Raw genomic sequence first — 6,204 nt, forward strand, 5'->3', positions numbered from 1 at the left:
GAGTTCAAATCCAGCCAAAGTCAGCTAGGCTGCCCATTTTTTTTAGAATCACTAAAATGAAGTACCTGTCATGTACTGGGGTTCGTGGTATCTACTAACACCCTCCCTTTGCAATGTTTGTTCCAGATCTTTACATTTTGAGTTCATATCCTACCACGGCTAACTTTGCTTTTCATTTTTTCTTCAGAATCAATGAAATAATGCACCAGTCATCTACTGGGGTCACTTGTATTGTCCAACACTCTTCCCACCAAATGCTTTGTGGTATTTGTTCTGGATCTTTAAATACTGAGTTCAAATCCTACCAAGATTAACTTTGCTGTTCATCCTCTTGTGACTGATAAAATAACAGACCCATCACCCACTTGGAACACTGGTGACATTTAACCCCTCCCCTCAAAAATTATTAGCTTTGTGTCTAAATTGTTTTCAGATTTTGGCACAAGGTCTCAGCAAAAGAAGGAGTTAATCAATTACATCAACCCCAGTGCATAACTGGGACTTATTTTATTGACCCCTGAAAGGATAAAAGGCACACACACATAAATATATATATGTGGAAACTTGCTTCCCAACCACATGGTCCCGGGTTCAGTCCCACTGCATGGCACCTTGGGCAAGTGTCTTCTATTACAGCCTCAGGCCAACCAAAGTGGAATTTGAACTCTGAATGTATAGACAAATGAAATGCCACTAAGCATTTTGCCTGGCATGCTCACAATTCTGCCATCTTGATGCCCTAAGCTTTATACCAAAATTAAAAACCATTATTATTTACATTATTTACATTATTTACATTTGACAGATATTTGTCCTCATCGTGTTTGTTGTTAACACAACGTTTCGGCTGATATACTCTCCAGCCTTCATCAGGCGTCTCAGGGAAATTTCGAACCTGGGTTCTCATTCTGTGAGCATATGGCGTAGTGGTGAAGAACGTGGGCTACTAACCCCAAGATTCCAAGTTCGATTCCAAGCAGTGACCTGAATAATAATAATGATAATAATAATAATAATAATAATAATAATAATAATAATAATAATAATAACATCGAAAAATACCTTAGGAATGAGAACCCAGGTTCGAAATTTCCCCAAGACACCTGATGAAGGCTGGAGGGTATATCAGCCGAAATATGTTAACAACAAACAAGATGAGCACAAATATCCGTCAAATGTAAATAATGTAAATAATGTAAATGATGTACATAATACCTCATCTCTTAAATATGGAACTGTAAAAACCATTATGCTCACAAATCTGAAAGGTTTATATTGGCATAAAATTCTTCATAAAAGGTTGCCAAATCTTCAAAGATATCGTCCGTATTTTGCTATGAAGTCTGTCTCTACATTGAATTCCCCAGCAAACAAACCATTTCTTAGATTCAAAGTCTTTTCTTCTTTTATCATCGTATCTTTCATTTGGTTGTAGTCATTAGATTGTGGCCATGCTGAAGCACTACCTTGAAGAAATCCTAATAAAAGGAATCAACTGCAGTGGGTTTTTTTTTTTTTTAAGCTTGATATTTATTCTATTGGCCACTTTTGCCGAACTGCTAAGTTAAGAGAACAAACACACCAAAACCAGTTGTCAAGTGGTGGTGGAGCCAAACAGAGACACAGACATACACACACACACACATATATATATATATATATATATATACATATATATCACGTTGGTGCAAAAGTAATGTCCAATTTAGAGATCTAAGGTAAAAATGAATAAGCCAATGTCTATGGAAATATTTATTCATTAACATACTCTCCATTGCTTTCAATGACCTTATTCCATCTTTCAACAACCTTATAAATACCTCGCTTGTAAAATTCTGTAGGTTTAGAACCAGAATATGAATCCAACTCCTTTTCAATCTCTTCTCTTGTTGTTAACCAAAGTCCATCAAAATGGTTCTGTAGACTTCGGAATAAATGGTAATCAGAAGGAGCAAGGTCATGAGAATATGGAGGATTAGGGAGTATTTCCTGAGTTCTTCCCCTGTCTATGGCTATCAGGTGTTTTAACACCCAGTACTGTGGGCGTAGCTGTCCCCAAAACATTGTACCACAGTGAATTGGTGAACAAACAAAACATACCCTGGGTATATGTGGTCAATAATGTTTACAACAGAGGTACTTTTAATTCGTAATTGAATGTGTGTGTGTTTGTGTGTGTTTGTGTGTGTGTGTGTATGTGTGTGTGTATGTGTGTGTGTATGTGTGTGCGCATGCATATGTGCATGTATACATGACAGGCTTCCTTCACAGTCTCTGTAAATCAAATTCACTCGCAACGCTATGGTTGACCTGGGGCTATTGCAGAAGAAACCTGCCCAAGGTGCTACACAGTGGGACTGAACCCAAAACTACACAGTTGCAAAGTGAGCTCCTTAATCTCCCATTTACACCTGTGCCATCTTTATTTCGGAATATTTCAAACCTGCTGTCATCCAGTTAATCTTTATGCATTACTCACGTTAAAACATTTCTTGCCTCAAGTGTTTAGTTATTTAATTTACCTTATAATTACCTCTCTACTTCTTGCCTGCTTATTCCAATTTAGCTAATGCCTAAATATCCCACCATTTGCTCTTGTAATCTTCTAAGAATATGGAATTTTATTCTGAAGGTGATTGTTTAATTCCTTTCTTCAAAAGCTTTCTCCTAGAGACATATAGTTTTCTTACATTTTTCCTCAACTCAATCTTATTAATTTTAACCTTGCTATGCCTTTTGCATAAATGCATTTTTTACATTGTGTTAACATATTTCTTACCTTGAGGAGCTTTTTAGAATTATTTCAGCATTTATTCACTTAAGCATGAGTGTTTTTGTAACACATACATTTTTTTTATTATGTCTTTAAGAAAGAAACATAAATAACAGCCAGTCATCATCTCCACAGGGGTGAACTTTGTTGTCATTATTTCATCTTCTTTGCCCAGTTAATCTGGGGATAGTCATTGGGGCAGAATCCTCAAGCATGCCTTCAATCTGGTCCAGTCAGATGCAACCATCTTCAGTTGACACTGTTGGGTCCCCAAGTGAGATCAACTGAACTCATGAGTGTTATCCAATCATCTTTCTTTTGGTCTCTCTCTGGGTTTCCTACTGGTTGCTTTTGTCTGTAAAACCTGTCCTGGGGACATTCTTACCACACATCTGTAGTATCTGAGCTGTGATCTATCAATCTGAAGAAGTAGCAGCTTTAACTAAAATGCCTATCTGATCTCTGAGCTCTGCACTCTATCAAGTAATATCAACCCTAAAGACCCTTCAGAGAAATCCCATCTCAGCTGCTTGTATTCCTGATTATATTCTTTTTGTCATTACCCAACTTTCATAGCCATAGGTAAGCATAGACACAAACACCAAATTGAAGACAGTGAGTTTGGCTTTTACACTTACTTTCTCAATCCAATAATGTATGTATTGGGTTGTCCAGAAAGTTTGTGCCGATTTATAGTAGCTTACCTTTCGACTTATTTTAGAACATGATTGAGTCCATAAAATAGGATTTGACTACACCTCCATTTAGAGCACAGTTTAAGCTATCTTTTCGTGGAAGAAGGTTTATGTTCCTATAACCTGTGTTAATTCTGTAATCCTTTAAAATGGAAGATAAGAAAGTTCATTTTCGGCACTTGTGCTTTTCTTTTTACGTAAAGGGAAAAATGCCTCACAAGCAACCAAAGAAATATGCGCAGTTTATGGTGATGTTTCTTTATCTGAATGAACTGTACGGAAGTGGTTCGAAAGGTTCCGAGCTGGAGATTGTAGCCTTATTGATAAAGAGCAATCAGGCAGACCATCTACTACATATGATGACCAAATCAAGTCATTAATTGAGAATAACCCACATTACACAACCCGAGAATTGACAGAAAGCCTCAACCTATCAAAATCCGTCGTTCATGAGCACCTGATAAAGCTTGGGTACATAAATCGCTACGATGCTTGGGTACCACATGAGTTGAGTGAAAAGAACCTTTTGGATTGCATTTCCATCTGTGATTCGCTTTATAAACGGAATGAAAACACACCTTTTTTAAAGCAAATTGTGACAGGTGATGAGAAATGGATTATCTACTGAAATGTTCAGAGAAAGTGATCCTGGAGTAAGTGACATGAGCCACCCTTAGCCATCCCAAAAGTGGGTCTTCACCCTAAAAAAGTCTTGCTTTGTGTCTGGTGGGATTGGAAAGGAATTCTGTACTATGAGCTTCTCCCAAGTAACCAGACAATTAATTCTGAGAAAAACTACACACAACTGGATGAGTTAAAAGCAGCAATTCAAGAGAAACGTCCATAATTAGCCAACAGAAAGGGTGTTGTTTTCCAACATGATAATGCAGGACTGCACGTTTCTTTGGAAACCAGACAAAAATTGCTGCAGCTCGGCTGGGATGTGTTACCCCACTCTCCATATTCACCAGATATTGCTCCTTCACCAGATATTGCTCCGTATTCACCAGATATTGCTCCTTAAACATCCAATTCCTTGGATGATGTAAAAAGATACCTTGATGAATTCTTTGCCATGAAACCACTTCAATTCTGGGAAGAGGATATTTTCAAGTTAAAGGAAAGATAGAGACGCATTGTGCAACAAAATGGTTCATATTTGGTTGATTAAAAATGTAATGGCAAGCATTTATTGACCTTTTCCTTTCCTTTAAAAATCTGCCCAAACTTTCCGGACAACCCAATATATAAGTCACAGATCTCTGAAGATTGGACATTAAGATTTGAGTATGTAATTTACATTATGTAACTAATAATCACCTTATGTGAATGAAACATATGTAAGATGATGTAACTTAAATATCTTATAAACAATCTCTCATGCTTTGTTTTATTTGCTTCTTCTACTCAATATAACAGTCTCCATATTTTCATATTTTCAAATATCAGGGATTTAGAATCTGTAAAATATTTTTAAAGAATATTTTAGCAATATAAACAGCATTCTTTGAAGAAAGGAATTCTATATTCATTACATGAATATTGAACACAAATATCTCAGCTGTGTTATTTTTCAAGATAATAAAAGAAAAAAGTGTATTCAATAACGAAAGCATTAATTTTATACCATTTCCATTTCTGGAAATTTTTAAATGTTTGATATATTTCAAGTTCTTCTTCAAGTTCTTCATAATGAAAATACAATTACAAATGCAAACATGATATACTGATACACTTCAAATGCAAATGAACCATGTTTAAGCACAAAAAAGTGGGTTCTTTTTTTTACATATGTAAATGTCCACATCATAATCATCATCATCTTCCTTTTCTCCCTCCTCCTCCTCATCATCATCAATGTTGTCATTGTTTTAATGTTCACTTTTCCATGCTTGCATGGGTTAGACAAAATTCATTGAGGCAGATTTTCTTATGACTTGGTGCCTTTGCTGTTGCCCACCTTTGTCTGTTTCCAAGTAAAGGAATATTTCCCTAAATCGTTTGAATAGAAACAGCACAATGGTCAGGGATAAGTTTGTGGAAGATTGCCAAAGAATGAAAACCACTTGTATGGTGGTGATGTCTGTTTACAACTAGCAACCAATGTTAAGCCAAGAAGATATTAACAGACACACACACATACATGTATGCGTTTGCATGCACATATATGCACACACACACACACACACACACAAACATACATGCATCACACATACTCATGCACACATATATGCATAGATATAACATTGCAGTTTTTCACAAGGGTGTACAACCTAGTATTACGTACCATGATTTTGCTAATTGTTTTAGGACTTGTGTAGTCACAATTAGACAGACATTTTCTCAGCGTTTCCAATCCTATTCTAGTAAAACATCAAAGACGTAACTGCTGGCTAGAGAGAGGGTTGCACTGGCAGTCGGCTGAGTAGATTGGGGCAATATGAAAGGATATGCGTTGCTCAAAGACATAATAAAACACTGTCCAATCCAGGAAATGAACTGTTGACCCTATGATCAGGAGATAAGCACTCTCATTACAAAGCTACATATGCATGAAAGGCTTCTTTCAGTTTCTATTACTGAAGCTATTCACAAGGCTTTGGTTAGTCCGGGACTAGATTTGAAGATACTTGCCCAAGATGCTGCACAATAGGGCTGAGCATCCTGTAACTATAGTCAGTTTTTGATTTATAAAAAAAAGACTGCAGGTGCCCCAGAATGACCGTGGTCTAATGA

General features: G+C 36.6%; 1 long non-coding RNA gene across 1 annotated transcript in view; it reads right to left on the reverse strand.

Annotated features, from left to right (window-relative positions):
• Window positions 1–792: 792 nt before the first annotated feature.
• Window positions 793–6,204, reverse strand: part of LOC149131400 (uncharacterized) — a 39,468-nt gene continuing 34,056 nt past the window's right edge. The window contains exon 3 of the long non-coding RNA XR_016237919.1: window positions 793–984. This is a non-coding gene — a long non-coding RNA (uncharacterized LOC149131400). The remainder of the gene's footprint in view (window positions 985–6,204) is intronic.

The sequence above is a fragment of the Octopus bimaculoides genome, chromosome 22 (genome assembly GCF_046866305.1).
Source record: "Octopus bimaculoides isolate indiv1 chromosome 22, ASM4686630v1, whole genome shotgun sequence".
Lineage (NCBI taxonomy): Eukaryota > Metazoa > Mollusca > Cephalopoda > Octopoda > Octopodidae > Octopus > Octopus bimaculoides.